We start from the raw sequence: 16,141 nt of genomic DNA, 5'->3' as shown, positions 1-16,141 counted from the left end.
GGCAAGGACATTTATCTTTACATGGCTATTGTGCAACTGTCGGATGAGAATACCGTTAACAATATTCTTTTTGATGCAACACCAGTCTACAGGCAAGACGACCAAAAAATACAGAAGGAAGACAGACCATCCTTGTTTTGAGTTTAAATGCCTCCTTCCTAGTATTGTTTCCAAAAATGACATACTACAGTCACTTCCCTGTTAACCCAGTATGTTCCCTTATTGTGGTTCGTAGCAGCCTGAGGAAGAGGCTGGTCAAACTTTGCTTGTTTTCCATTATTTCAGGAACCAAAAGACATTCTTTGCCATATAACTAACTACATAGTTGCCATAAAGATGCCACACAGTTACAGATAGAGGCAAAGGCGTCTCTACAGTTATGAACAGGACAGGACCAAGACATAACAATATGTAGTCCCACCTTAAAAAAAGAAATCAACCCTCACCCCCTTTTACATACATATTTTCCAAGAGATTCTTTTGAGAGGAGTAAGTTAAACACTGGTTTTAAGATGACCTGCATTCCCTTTGAACTAGGCAGAATTACCCAAAACCCTCACTGGAATACAATCTTTTGCCTTAGTCTTCTGCAATTTCACAGCCTTAAGGCTTAGGTTATAAGACACTTCACACACTCCCTACATAAACCTGGAAACGAACACGTTATCTAGCTTGGAAAGCTGCCTCTGCTGTAAGGTCCAGTGTTTTGCAACTGTTAGAAGCATAGAACATTACCTGTTTGCAATTTCATTTTCCAGAACTATTTGTATTACATCCCCCCCTCCCAACGTTTACTCTGTCAGCAGCCACAGTATTGTTCTAGGATTGAGCCACTGCTCAGTAAGACGAGCTTGGGCTCTGCTAAACTCTGGAGGTAACAGCTGAAGTAGAAATAGGATCAATATATTCAGAAGACTGTTAATGGCAACAGTTAAAGCATCAAGCTTACTACTGGCTAGAAAAGAGAACACTTCCAGTTTGAGTTACCTGAAACACCATTAAAGTAGGGATCTCCACATTGTTCTTTTTCAGCTTCAGGCTCATTCTTAGCAAAGATGCATTACTACATTGCAACAGACAGCTTTAATCACACACTATTTTCCTACTTTAATGAATTATGAGAAGTTTGTGAAATTGTCTGTTTCATATCCACCATTAAGGTACTGTTATAAACTTCATATGATTTCACATAAAATGGTCCCCCCACATGGTTTGTCTAGTGGCCTTTCTGCTAGCACTGCAAGAGGAACAACCCTGAAGATCAGTGTGACAAAAAGAATGAACAATAAATAGCAAACGTTTTTAGACTGCAACACATTAATTTCCCTTTTTTCACAGGATTCACATTTCAAAAGTATTTCAGGAACACAATTCTCACACCACTTTCCAAACTGGCTTACCTGAGGATGCAATACGAGACAAAACACCCTTTCACAGAACAAAAGGAATGTACACCATTTCTATAGGCAAGACAAGACTTTTATACTAGAAAATTGCAGCACTTCTGGTCACTTACTGCCCCACTTCAGTTACAACTAAATTGCACTCAGTGAAAAAATTTAATTCTTTGTTAATACACAGCATTTAAAAAATAATCTGACTTCGAGAAGCTACTAATGATTCAAACTCAGTTTGGTCATTAACATTCATATGATAGGAATCCTTGCTAAGCGTATGATCTGAACAGCTAATACCTGCATTATTTTTGCAAACTTAACTATTTCATGTTCCCCAGCCAGCTGAATACAGTTCATCAAATCAACAGATTAAAGAGCAGCTAGAAAACTAAAGTAGTCTAAGGTAGACTTTACTGGCCAGGCTACCTACAGTGAGCATGAACTGACAACATAAAAACCCTAACCCACCAAGAAAAACTTGCTATAATTCCCTTGTATTCACTAAGAAATTGTTCAGATTTGTTTAGAACATAGTAGACTGACACTTCGCAGCTCCATATCCCAGTATGTTTATGGGAAAGAAAACTGCAAAGTTTGTTAGCCCAAACTGCTCCAATTTGTAAGTAACACCTACATAAAAACTGAAGTCTGAACCACTAAGGGCAAGAAATGAATCACAAGCGGGAGGCGGAGAAGAAGGGAAGGCAAAAATCTGGCAGGAAGCTGAACTGATGGACTGGTTATAGCTGCTTATTTCTCAAGTTCAGTACATTGTGACACACCAGTGCTTGATGCTTCAGACTGAACTCAAGAGTCACGAATTTCGGTTTTCCCACTAGAGAATATATCAGGCAAGTACATGAGTTGGCAATTAACACTCCCTCACAGATAGCCCTGGAGCTGAAGGCACTGAGCTACCCTTTTCGTTCAGAATGCGGTGCTGCCACGCAGACTCATTTTTTTCTAGTTCAGCTTTATTTGGGATTCATGAGCGCTATCAGGCTTACTGGAGTTCACTGCTTTCCTCTCCAGTCACCGTCTGACGCACACAATACATTGTTGAAAGACTTATTTCACAACTGGAATGCAGATTGCTGGCAATTATTGTTGCATATTCAGTTTGACTGTAGTGCTGCCCAGACTTGCCAGCTACCCTGTTTATTACTGTAAATTAAACTCAAGGTAGAGCACAGAAGTGCCCTCTCTCTATGCAAGGGGCTCTAAGAATCAAGAAGAAGGAATCTAATTATCTAATGTATAAATGATACCTGTATTGCACAAAAGCGACCTACTGGCCAGACTACATGTAAGACAAAAGAAGTTGAAGGGAATTCTGTGTCTTCCAGGTGGCCTAAAGGCACCTGACACACATCCTCAGAACACTGAACGTGGGATAAATGTTTCTCAGTTTCTGTGTGTCCATCTCTCCTCATCAGCTGCCAAGCACCACTCTGGTATGTGTGAAGCAGCACTTGCATATATTCCACTGTAACAGCTGACAGAGGAGATTTGCTCTGGCACCTGGGACTTCCCATGGCGAAGTGCAAAGGCCACAAAGCCCTGTGCAAGTAAGACATTGCCCTTACATGCTAGTCACCTTTTCTCTTCACTTGGTTCAAATACGGCAAGACTGTGAGAACAGAAGCTACAAGCACATGTACCTGTGACATAAACCAATACCAACCTGAAGAGGCTACTTTTGGGTACCAAAGAGTGAAAACAGGGTAGTACAGGCTTCACCACAGGCTATAGAAACACAGAAACAATCTTGAGCAACCACAGTGCATACCATAAAGTAATTAACCACTGTAGGTCATGGGCAAATAAGGCCTAACTTCCTTAGGTTAATGCTAGGGAGTGTATGCTTGCCCCTATTTTAATTGCACCTTCTGAGTTCAGTGAGACACCAAGACACACTACTGTGTAGATGGCACCAATACAGTTAATCAGCTCTATGAAGCTTGTGCACATTGTTTAAACACACCAAACACTGATTTAGGAAGGGGGAGGGTAGCCTTCTGTTGATTTCAAATCCAGTCTTTAGCATGACAAAGCTATGCTGGCTGCCACCCAACCCCATTCACTTCGAATAAATATTCAAAGTTTACAATCCTGCATAATACACTTTCTGCAACTGTTGTTTCTCATTAGTGCAAGTACAGTACATGCCTTCTCAGCAGAGGAGAGAATTCCTCTTACAGAGACAGTGTGCCCACAAGGAAAACATTCCAGGGGGAGAACACATTCTTCGTGACCACTCAGCAAAGTAATCCCACTTAAGGAGACAGCTGTAGTTCAGAAAACTGCAGCCCATCCCTGCTGTTCAAGCTGTTTTGCTGGAAGACTTGTTTTCAGGAGGCATAATGGCCTGCAAAAGTTCTGATCAGGCATGCAGAATTCCCTAGGGACATCGCATGAGAGAGGGAGGAAGAGCTTGGAAAGTTTCAGCCTGTCCTTGTTACCTCAGGGTCACTTTTCATCTCTTCCCTAATATTCTGATTTAAGGCTAAAAAAGTACCTACCAAGAACTCTGAGGCGCTATGTGAGGTAGCTCTACATACTTCTATATCAGTTAGCACTCCCTCTCATCTTTGTCAGTGCCAGGTTTCAATTCATTGCAATAGGAAACAAGGAATAAAACAATTACACCTAAACACAGAGAAGAAAAATATGGTTCTGGTTCACCCTTTTAGATGCAAATATGTAGCATGTATGTGGCTAAGACAAAGTCATCTCACAGGAACAATTACTCTTGCTTACATTAAACAACAAATTGCTTTGATCCCAGCATCAATACTACTAATCTTTTTCCAGCCCGTACTGGAAAGAACCAAGAATCGGTGCAAATACATCTGCTCAATAATTTTTGAAAATATTACGTTTACATTGCAGCAGAAGGTTCTCTAGACACTTACGGCTCAACCTACTGTGCCAAACTAGGTGTGTGTACAAACAGCTTTCTGATACATCTCACGTTGTCATTTTTGTTTCAAATAGCTCTGCTCCACTATTAACAGGAGCTAGGGGAACGGTAGGCAAAAACCCTGGCAGAGAGAAATCTACCACCTTTACAGGGTCCAAGTTTGATTCTCAACTTTTCCAGCTGTACCTAAGGGTTCATTAAGAAGACCTACCTCTCTGTTTATGACGGTGATCTTGGAGGTGAAGGGCTGGAAAAGAGTGACTCTTTCTGGACATGAGAACAACAATAACTCCTACACTGAAGAAAAACTTACATAGCCTTTAAGTTCCAGGATGTATAAGGAGGCCAGATTGAAAATATTTATAGATTTTTTATTTTATTATTTATAGAGCATAAATATCACCTTCAAGATAGTCTGAAAAACTTCATAACATTCAGATTGTGACATTTCCCTATTGCATTCAAGGTCTTGCATAGCTCCATGACTCCTTGCTTAGCTCTCCATCATAACCGATATTCCAGAGAAAGCTCCAGTGCAGCAGAGCGCGTGAGGAACACTTGTCTGGTCTGTACACTTCAGCCTCCCACTTGTCCTCTGGTTAGCTTGTTGCTTTCCTGACCTGTGCTTTCTTCCCTAAATGTCAAATATATCACTCTTTAGAAAGGAACAGCATTAGCAATCTCTAATTTTAGTAGTCAGCCAACCGTGCCCTCCTGTCTGGATCAGCTGAAGCACTGATTTCTGTGTTAGAAGAGAATAAAGGACTCATCTTTTAATGTCAAATGAGTGGTAAGAAGGGCACCTGAAGTAGGAACTTAGTTTGAGCTTTTATAATCATGGCTATATGGCTTATAAAATTCTCTCTATTCTAGCATTACAAGAAAAGACTTCTTTGGAAAAAAAAAAGAAAATTATCTCCTTCTGACAGGAGACTGACATACTATGACATTCCATGGTTCCAGTATGAGGAAGCAAATAAAATTTGAAAGTTTCCAACAAAGTTTTGCTTTCTGGCCTAATAAGATAAAAAACAGTATCAGGAAATGCTGACCATGGAATAACAAAACTGCTTCATGTGTTTCCACCACAGTTAATAACTTTGTTCACAGCCATATACACTACAGTGCTGTGGTGGTGAGGCACTGGAACAGGTTGTCCAGAGAAGCTGTGGATGCCCCATCCCTGGAATTGTTCAAGGCCAGGCTGGATGGGGCTCTGAGCAACCTGGTCTAGTGGAAGGTGTCCCTGCCCATGGCAGGGGGTTGATTCTCTGATATTCTTCCCCTTATCTACATGAGCAAGAGGTGAACCATACAACATGATGATACTTATCAGTTAAATCTACATCAAGTTTTTTTAGTATTAAAGAACTAAAATCTACCTATATAATCCTGCCCATTACAAAAAAAAAATTAAGATTCTGTCCCATAGAAGATTACCTCCCACTGCGTGGAGGAAGAAGATAAACTGATCACGCACACATATATGCCTGTGCTGTGCAAACAACACATAGGTAATTTTTAGAAGTTACAGCAGTTTGTCTAAAACTGGCGATCCTTTTTTTGCAGAAAAATTATGACTAATACATCTTCCTCGTCACATTTGTGTGTTCTCATTTTACTTTTCCCATCATATACAGCATTAAACTTGGGAAGGGCCATTAAACCAATTCATAATAATTTACTGCATAATGAAATGTCAAAGACTTTAGTATCTGCTATAAAGATTCATACTGCAACATAACCAGACAATAAAAGCTAAGTGAGCTGGTTTAAGTCACAAATCTTAAGTAACAGTTTAAAGAGAGTCTTTCTGCTTGTAGAGAAATCTTACTTGGTATTCATGCTTCCCTAAGAAAGAAAATTCCCTTTGTCAGTAAGCAGACACGTCCATTTGAAACACAGCAGTTTCAAGTATCCAACTATTTGATTATTTTACATAGTCAACTATATACCTGCATCCATACTCCCATTTATTTAAACAATTCTGTAAGGTCTGAATACATTTTATTTGACGTCAAAAAGAGACAAAACCCATCGCTATCTCTGAACAACAGGGAAAAAAGACATCTGAATTACAACTATGAGGAACAAAACATATTAAGTGGTATTCTGCTAAAAAAAAAATAGATTCCACTAATACAAAAAAAATATATTTCTTGAACTACTTCAGATGCATTTATAAGCAAAAAGTAATTAAAATTGTTTCCTAGATGGTTACCTGTAATGAGGAATTTATTAATTAAACTGCCTGTTTCTGGATAACTTCATCTCAATTCCCCCCCTTCTGAGCTGTTTCACTAGCTGGTAAACACATAGCTACTCATCCTCATAACCACCCAAAAAAATCTCAAAGAAAAACGTCAGTATCTTTCTCTACATTTAAACTATAACTGACATAGCCGAAAGAGAAGCCAGAGAATATTTTTCTTCATCACATTTAAAAAAAACCGAAACCTGTCAAAAATCAATTTACCTCATCAACCAACTAGTTCCAAGTGCTTAGCCAGAAATTCTCTAATCCAGTTCACTGGTTTGACTTCAGATTTACATTCAGTATTTGTTGTGAAGTTCTTACATTTAAACACCATATATCCTATATTCTATATCCTAAGATGGACTATCAATTTAAGAAAAAGAAACCCTATCAATGAAAACTAATTTGTACTCAGGTGTTTCAAAATAATTGATTTTATCAATTCTGACACAGAAAGACTGGAATCTCTTGCACTAAATGCTAAGCAGACCTACAGGTTAACAGTCCCTGCCAAAAAGAGCTTACTCACTAACAATTTACCTACAAACTAATACTACAGATGTTTTAAGTCAGTCACATCTGGAGAAAAAGAAGCAAATGAAATTATTTTTTTCATTGACATTTGGCTGTAGGTTTCCTTTTTTTTTTTTTTCTGGAATATTTAAAACCACTCTGTCACTGAAACGATGGGTTGGTTGCTGGCCACGACCAACTTTAACCAAAGTCAAATCCAATGTAGATTAAAAGAGCCTAAATTCAAGTGAACTGGTGAAGTCTTCAGCTGAAAAGAAAAAGTCTTCAGTTGAAAAGAAAAACATAGGTGAATGTTCTCTCATCACTACAAACAATAAAAAGGGAAGTAAACTATCACAAGAGCATGCTTTAAGTCTTAGATTTTAAACAGGAAGCTGCCCAACAGTAAAAAAAACCCCAACTCTGACTGCACAGAACTGTCAAAATTGAGCTGTAAAATTTCCCTAAACCTCTTTTCTTACAAGTCTGAACGCCCACTTGGCTTTCAAGCAAATCAGAACTCCAGTTCTGTGTTGAGGCATATATCACAATGGATTTCCTGCCGAGACCCATTAAAATGGTAGTTCTTGATGAATAGAAGTATTCATCAGTTAAGGAAACTTTAGGATACAGATTGCCAAGTTACATTTCCCTCAATATATTAATTATTAGCTTATTAGCTTTACTGAAATCGCTCATACATGTGGTTTTATTTACTACTGTCAGTAGAGTCAGCACTAAGAGAAATTTAAATTTCTAGTCATGAAGACAAGCAGAATCCAAATCCCATGTACAAAACTCTAGAGGCACAAATTTCATAAAGAGGTCACCGAGTCAAACCACAGTATGCAGAGTTACATTTCATTATACCTCTCCGCAACCAGCAGCAATACATTTGTAGGACTTGTACAAGAAATAATTTGCAGTAGACAAGTATGTTAGATCAATTTTACATTTTCCACTTCGCTATGTTTAAAAAGGGTAGGATTTAGCAGTACTAGCTCCAGAAGTATCATACAATGAAATCAGTCACAGTGCCATCACCAGAAAATTGTAGACACTACTAATTCTTTAGACTTTTTAGGATGCTCAGAAAGGCAGCATCTTGTGATGAACAGTAATAGGCCAAAGGATCATTAAATGAAAACATGGACTAGTCCATTACACTGAACACGACTGGGCTGGAGTGAGATCCGAAGGTGTTAAGCCACTACAGTGGCTTAGAACTGCAAGACAAATTGGTGTTGAGATTGTTACTTCAAGTACTCAGAACAAGTTCTCACAGTCCCTGAAGAAAAAAGTGAAGCGGATAAACCATAATTAAGATGAACTTGTAAACTGATGCATTTCATGTAGTTGGACAACACCCATTTGCATTAGCTTCCAGGGCAGAAGTTGCATTTGTGTTTTTTGTCTCATCATACTCTATGAAAATCAGACTGCTAGTTTCCATCTCTTTCTATGCTAGAAAACTCAATTAGAACCATGGTGTGTTTAAACTGAAAAGAAATTTAAGGTACAAGGTCACCAAGCCACCATTAAGCTAGAGCAACTGCCAGCAAAAACAATGCTGCTGTAGGCAATCCTCTGCTATTATAGTTCTGTTCCAACCCACAGAAGACTTAACGTCAGGCATACAATTTCTCTACTTAACATGCAAACAGCTCTGCCTCAATTACAAACTAAGAAAACAAAGACTAATAAGATATTTATACAAGAAATCAAAGACAAAAAATGTATGTTAGAGGGCACCGAGTGCACTACTGAGTCAAACCAACAAAAATATATTAAATCACACACTGAAGATTAAAGTTTTGGACAGTTTTAGTAGATGTGCACACTAACTCTGAGCCTCTAAAATGCACTGTAGTCATCAGTTAACTTCAACACGTTACCCAATAACCCGAAACTACCACACAAAGAAGCAGATGTAGTGCACAGAGGTGGGGGATAGGATGACCTTAGCTTTTATTTCCCCTTTCGGTAAACCCTGCATTAACTAGATGGGTTCCTGTACCTCCCATGGGTCCACTTATAATCTCACCCTATTAGAGCCACACCAATCCACAAGTGACATAAATCTAGGCAAGACACAGGCCTAGGGATGGGGGTGGAAGCAGAAAACTAAGTAAAATCAGTTCAGAAATCACAGTACCTCTGACACGTGTCCAGTCTCCTCTGTTCAGTATCCTGGAGATTAACAGAACAAAACCTAAAATTTTGGGTATAAACAGACTAATCTCCCAGTAGAACTGAAGTATATTTTCACATAGTAGTTGATATACATGCACTCCCTTGTACCTCTATGTGAATAGTCTAACAGAAGACTCAGTTGTGAACTATTAATTGCAAACATTTAGTACATTATTTTTAAAGGCTTTCCAAGATAATAATGGTTCACATTTTCAAGACAGTTTGTTGCAGTGGTAAATGCAAGTCTCACATTTGCAGCAGATACATTTGCAGTCCCATGTACCATTGAAAAAAGATTTAAGCACCTGTGGCATCTGACTCCACCACAGTTTTTAACTCAAAGAAGAGTAGTAGAGCTACCACCCGCTACAGTTTGAACACTCTCCAACATTTTGCATAATACCAAAATAATGTGCCAGACAACACAGATTATTTCAGCCTCCTAAGTGAGAAATTCTTCTAATTTCTTTCCTACAACTTTACTGACAAGTATTTTTTCATTATTATTACCATTACTTATTAATTAGATTCACTTAAAATATTATGGTGCAGCTCTCACAAGCTATTTGCCAACTTAAAATGTTCTGAAGCACATCAAAATCTACCTAGAGGAAATAATGAAAAAAAGCTTACTCTTTATCTCTTCAGATGAAAGTCTCATCCTGGCAACTTTTTTCCAACAAACACTTGAAAGAAAAAAAAACAACCCAACCCAGAACCATGGCAGAAATATCCTAACAATCTATGCAAAGTTGAATAAAAGGTCTTCAGTTTCTACACTCATTCTTCTGGGGCAGACCCAACTGGACTATTAAGTCTTCCTGTTTACACAGAAACAGACACAGGGCTACCCAGCAGAGCTAACACTGAGGTCCAAGAGTCTTCTCCAGAGATCTTCCAAATTCAGATCTTGTCTATACAAGTCAAGCAATCAAGAGATGACACCATATTCCAAAAAGGATCACATAACTCACCAGCTTGGTGCCAGTCATACTCACTTTGACATTTCAGGTCAGAAAACATGAGAAGTTCTAATCCCCCATTCCCAGCCACTGCTACCAATTTTGCAGCTAACCTTAGAGTTACAGAAGATTTTGCCTGTCCACCTCTGGAAAGACAGCGTACACACTATGAATAAGTGCAATTAATAGAGCTATAGAGAAGAAGAACAAATCAACTTAAACACTTCCACCTGACATGGAGCATCACAGAACTGCTGCATGATTTCATTCTAGTTATTTTTATAACGTCAGATTAGTACACTATCTTGTGTTTACAGAGTTTTGTTAATTGTGATTAGCCACTTGAAAACCTTTCTGTGCTAAATGCAGTCCCACTTACATTTATCAGTTGCTTTCCCCTCACTATAACTTCCTAGTTTACAAAATACTCGTTTATCTCATTTAAACTTTGAGAGCACCACAGTTGCAGACAGTGCATTTATGGGTCAATACATATCTGCACCATGATTTGCTATTTTCACTGGAATGCCATCGATAAGTGAACTTAGTCACATGTGACCTAGTGACTAATTTCAAAAGCATTTTACAGAAGCAGTAACTGATTAGAGGGCTGTTACTTTGGAGTTAAAACTTTACCATAGCTAGCCTTACAGACAGGAGATGTATACAAGAGCTAAGAATGTGTAATTTAATCTTCCAATCCATGGTTCAACAGCCTCCACGTAAGTTACCTTGTATTGCCTTCCAGCGAAGGGCAGAGGCAGAAAAATCATAGACGGACTTTGACCTGCAGACTACTACAATATCTTTACAAGCACAAATATCTTTGAAGCAAAGGTTTTTTATGCATTACTTGAGAGATTTTTTTTTTAGGAAGACCTGCTCACTTAGAAAAAAAGTTTAGGTTCTTAGTTCGCTCTGATGGAGTTTGGTTCAGGACATCATGACGTAGGATACAGAAGAAAAACCTATGGAAGAACAAAGGTGAAGAGCACAAACAGAGCTTCAAGGGGGAAAAAGAAAGAAAGAAAAGGAGGAAAAAGAGGAAAGGGAGGAAAAGAAAATGGAGTTTAACAGTCACTGCATGCAGTGCTTGCTAATCAATGAGGTTTACTTCTGAAAAATTCCCCTCTATTACTAAAAGTGTGTTATTCCTTTAAAATTCATTTCACCCTGCGTTTAGGCAAATTAGGAGCAATGCTCATTAAACCCACTGGGCAGGCGCCACCCTCGGGGGCTATGAAACTTGTTACTTTCCACACCTACGGGAGGACAGGCAGGTAAAAGATACCACTAAAAGCCGGAGAACTTTTACTCCTCGCTTGGAGGTGATGCCTGAAAGCACAAGCTATCTGCAAGAGCTCTCAGTGCAAGCTTCATCTTGCCCTGTCACTCCCTCCCTCCCTTCCTCCTCCCTCCCTCCCTCTCTCCCGGCCCAAACCGAACGAGGAAGTGGGGCCGGGCGGGCGGAAGCCAAGCCCATGGCGGTGTCTGAGGAGGGCTGTCAGCCCGTGACTCAGGCTGCTGCCCTGACAGCTGCCCCGCCGGCCCCGGCCCGCTGCCCCCGCGGCGCGGACACCGGGGCACACGCACCGGGGGAGGCGGGGAGGGCACAGGGGTCGGTCCGGGGAAAAAGAGCGCCAACTACCCGCCCCACCCCACCCCACCTGCGGGAGGCCGGTTCGCAGGGAGCGGAGGGAGAGCGGTAACTCCTCAGGCACAACGCGACCGGCACGCACGGCCCCGGAGGAGAGGGGGGACACGGGGAGCACCGGAGCGGAGGGAGAGCGGTAACTCCTCAGGCACAACGCGACCGGCACGCACGGCCCCGGAGGAGAGGGGGGACACGGGGAGCACCTCGGGCACGGCAGGTCCCGCGGGGACGGGGCAGGAAAGAGGCGGGACAGCAGAGCCCTCTCGCCCGGCCGGACAAAGAGGCGCCAAACCCGGCGAGAGAGGGAAGGAGGGAGGGAAGCGCGGCGCCAGGGGCGACAAACCGGAGCCACCCGCGCCCACCGCCCCGCCCGATCGGCTTCACCTGAGCCCGGCTACGGCGGAGGGAGGAAAACGCCGCGGCGGTGGCGGCTGCGCTCCTCGCGGCGAGAGTGCGGCGTCCTCCGGCTGCGGCTCCTCCCGCGGCACCGCGACCGCCGCTCGCTCACCGGCACTGCCGAGCCGCCCGCCCGCCCGGGCGGGGCCGCCCCGCCTCCCGCGCCGCCGACAGCCAATGGCCCCGCCGTCCCCCGCAGAGTGACGGCCGCGGCGGCCAATCAGAGCAGGACCGCGGGGGCCGAGGAGGCCGTTGATGAGCCGTTAGCAACGCCCGAGCGCGCGCCCCGCCCAGCCCCGCCCCGCCGCCGCCCGGGCGGGGAGCGGCGGCGGCGGCCTCGGGGGCTCGGGAGGGGTGGGCAGCGCGTCCGGGGCTCCCCCGCCGGCTGCCGGGCCGAGCTCCCCCGCTCCGCTCTGCCCGGGCTGAGCCGTGCCGAGCGGTCCCCACAACACCCCGCGCCGTGCCAGGCCGGGCCCACAATGCCCCGCGCCGGCCTCTGCTTCTGCCGAGGGCAGCGGGTGTGCCCGCGCTGTGAGCGGGGAATGCGGGTCAGCGGGGCGATGGGTTCGGCCCCGGCCTCCGGAGGCCATGCCAGAAGTCCTCGGAAATGGGGGCTGCGGGGGTGTCCCGGTGAAGAGATTCCCACTCGACTCTGTTGTCTTATAGTGCAAAATAACCGCAGTAGGAAGGTGCCAGTCACAATTTCATTTCCCGGAATCAATTGGCTTGGAAAAGGCCTCCAAGATCATCGAGCCCAACCTGTGACCGAACACTAGCATGTCAGCTAGACCATGGCACTAAGTACTACGTCCAGTCTTTCCTTACACACCCCCAGGAACAGTGACTCCACCACCTCCCTGGGCAGCCCATTCCAACGTCTAACTACCCTTTCTGTGAAGAAATTCCTCCTAATGTTCAACCTAAACCTCCCCTGGCTCAGCTTGAGACCATGGCCTCTCATCCTGTTGCTGGATGCCTGGGAGAAGAGGCTGACCCCGACCTGGCTACAGCCTCCTTTCAGGCAGTTGTAAAGAGCAATAAGGTCCCCCCTGAGACTCCTCCAGGCATAACAACCCCAGCTCCTTCAGCCACTTCTCTTAAGACTTGTGCTCCGGGCCTTTCACAGCTCCATTGCCCTTCTCTGTACTCTAAGGAACAGAACCAAGGCAAGCAGAAGCACGGACATGAGATAAGCAGCCCCTGATGCTGCTGAGGTGTTTGAACAACCAGTGTATATGTTTGTGGAGGCCTGAAATGTATTTAAAAAGGAATGCTGAAACACAGAGGTTTGAAAAGACAGAAGCAGTGCGGTTCTGCCTCCTTGCATTTACTGAAACTTCAGGATGAGCAAAAGGAGGAAGCAGTAGCCAAGATGACAGACCAAAGTCCTTCTGAAAAGGGTACAACATATCTAAGTCCAGATGTCAGAACCAGCCACACAGATAAGGTTTACTGCACATTTTACAAGTATGCAGAAATACAAGGCTCCTTCCCTCTGTGACTTCTTACTTTGGTACAAAGAGGGCAGATTTGCAGATGTAGCTGCCATTGACAGAAAATGCAAGGTCAAGTTTACCTACAAGTAGAAGAGGCAAATGAAGTTAAAGAAGCTTGAATAAAGAGGGAACTTAGTGGAGAAGTACCTAAAGTAAACATTTCTTGTCCAAGTGAAACGCTTTAGGCTTAGAAATATTCATGGCAGCAGTTTGGAAACAAACCTTTGTATTTCAAGACACAAATGGCAGAAATCACTGAAAGGTTGTACAGCTGAGAGGTGTCACTGTTAGAGGCATCATCATGGCTGGGCTTCGCAAACGAAGATTTGGGAAGGGCTCTACCCACGTTTGTTACAAGCGCGTTGGTGGCTAAAAAGGCCAGTACAAGATAGACAAGTCTGGTTGCAAAAGGCACAGCAGAGAGACTCTTTAGATGGTATATTCTGTAAGACATGATTCTTTCTGCGTTGTCTTTTCTCCTTGAGAGTGATCCTGCGTGCTTTCTCAAAAGCATCCGCAGCGTTATAGATAGTGTGTCTCCAGAGCTCCCAATTGGAGGCCAGAGTAGACCAGTTATGTTGATCAATATGGCCAAGGCTGAGATGTTGTTTCAGAGAGTCCTTGTATCTTCTCTTCGGGGCTCCTCTCTTGCAGCAGCCGGTGGCAAGTTCACCATAAAGCAAGATCTTAGGGAGGTGGTGGTCCTTCATCCTGGAGACGTGTTCTGCCCAACACAGCTGTGTTCTCAGCAACATGGCCTCAATGCTTGTGATATAGAGGCATAGGTGAGAAACATAAATACAGGTTCAAAATAGAAATTAGAATTTAATTTGGCAGTGAGAAGGAAACATACAGGGTAGGTCTTCCCTAGTACTTCATGGCAGAAAATCAAAAGAAGCTGGAATTGTGACTGCCAGTTACCTACATAACCAGATACCTTTGGATTTACTGTGAGGGTGGTAAGGCACTGGCAGAGGTTGCCCAGAGAAGCTGTGGATGCTCCATCCCTGAAAGTGTTCAAGGACAGGGTGGATGAAGCTCTGAGTATCCTGGTCTAGCGGAAGGTGTCCCTGTCCATGGCAGAGGGGTTGGAACTGGATGATCTTTAAGGTCCTTTCCAACCCAAACCATTCCGTGATTCTATGGTCAAACGATCCAGTGATTCATATTGAACCATGAAAAAAGTGACCAACATATGGAAAGGATATTTACTGGCTGAACAACAGAGTTTTAAATTCTCCCACCAAAATGAAGCAGAATAAAAATAGCGAAGGTAACTACATATATCAAAAGCTTTTTAAGAACATCAGAGGCTGCATCATCAGCCAAAGTGGCTGAGAAAGGAAAGGTAAATGAAGGAAAGCAGTCAGTATCAAGTCTAAAGAGAGCTTTTAAAGGAGGAAAAGTAGGACATCTTAGCTGGAAAAGCAAATACAGAAGGCAGAATGAACTGACAGCAAATAGTAATATTGGAAATAAAAGATAATGACTGCAATCATGAAATGCAGACATAAAGAGGCTGCCATAAAGTCATTTTTGAAGAGCATATGATACTGGACATTTAAATTTTTTTTATTCTTTTCTGACTCTCACACTTGCATATGTGCTCTGGTCTTCCCAATGCTAAGATTTGAGGCTAAGGTTAGGCTAGACTGCCTTCTTAAGGTTTGGCGCTTTTTTTCTATATAAATTTTAGAACTTAGTCCCACTCATGTTTAATTGGTATCAAAACTTTCTTCATGGTTTCAGCAGTAAAGCATCAGTTCAGAACAAAGATTGGTGCAGGTTTACACCATCCTTCCCCTTCACAAAAAGTGTATCCCACCTCTTTAGAAAACTCTGTGTATTTCCCTAATGGTCAGATTTGTAGATGTGCCATAGTTGAGGCAAGTCAGATTTTAAATGTCTATTTTTCACAGCTTGATTACTTTGAAAATAGGTTTTTGTTGGTGGGAAGTTATCCAGGAAAGGGGACACACCTCAGAGAGAAACAAGTATGACCAAAAAAGCTATCACACTGATTTTATACATCTGTTACTTTCTACAATTTCACATGTTGTTTATATGAAACCTTCTGATCAACCTCACTCACATTTTCCATCAGTGTTTGCTAGCCAACATCCTTTGGAAGAACACACCTGTAATGGTCACTGAATTCTGAAAAAACAACAGCACAGAGATTTACCAGTTTGATGGGAGTAAATTAATGGTACTGTAATAGAGGGAAACAAATCTTAAACAGAGAGCATCCAGAGATACCTCTTCAGTTTGCAGCCTTAACTACACACCAGACAAATGGCCACTTTGCTGAACTACAGTGTTTTCCCCTACACTGATCTAATACAAGACC

The 16,141-nt window shown here is 42.7% G+C and overlaps 1 protein-coding gene across 1 annotated transcript in view; it reads right to left on the bottom strand.

The window, feature by feature from the left end:
- The window catches only part of MYH9 (myosin heavy chain 9), a 72,167-nt gene extending 59,757 nt beyond the window's left edge, over nucleotides 1-12,410 (bottom strand). Inside the window, exon 1 of the mRNA XM_017823420.1 lies at nucleotides 12,284-12,410. The gene's annotated coding sequence lies outside the window, so the exon portion shown is untranslated. The remainder of the gene's footprint in view (nucleotides 1-12,283) is intronic.
- Nucleotides 12,411-16,141: the final 3,731 nt, after the last annotated feature.

Source organism: Lepidothrix coronata, unplaced genomic scaffold, assembly GCF_001604755.1.
Source record: "Lepidothrix coronata isolate B3197 unplaced genomic scaffold, Lepidothrix_coronata-1.0 Scaffold102, whole genome shotgun sequence".
Lineage (NCBI taxonomy): Eukaryota > Metazoa > Chordata > Aves > Passeriformes > Pipridae > Lepidothrix > Lepidothrix coronata.
This window is presented reverse-complemented; position numbering and strand designations above follow the sequence as displayed.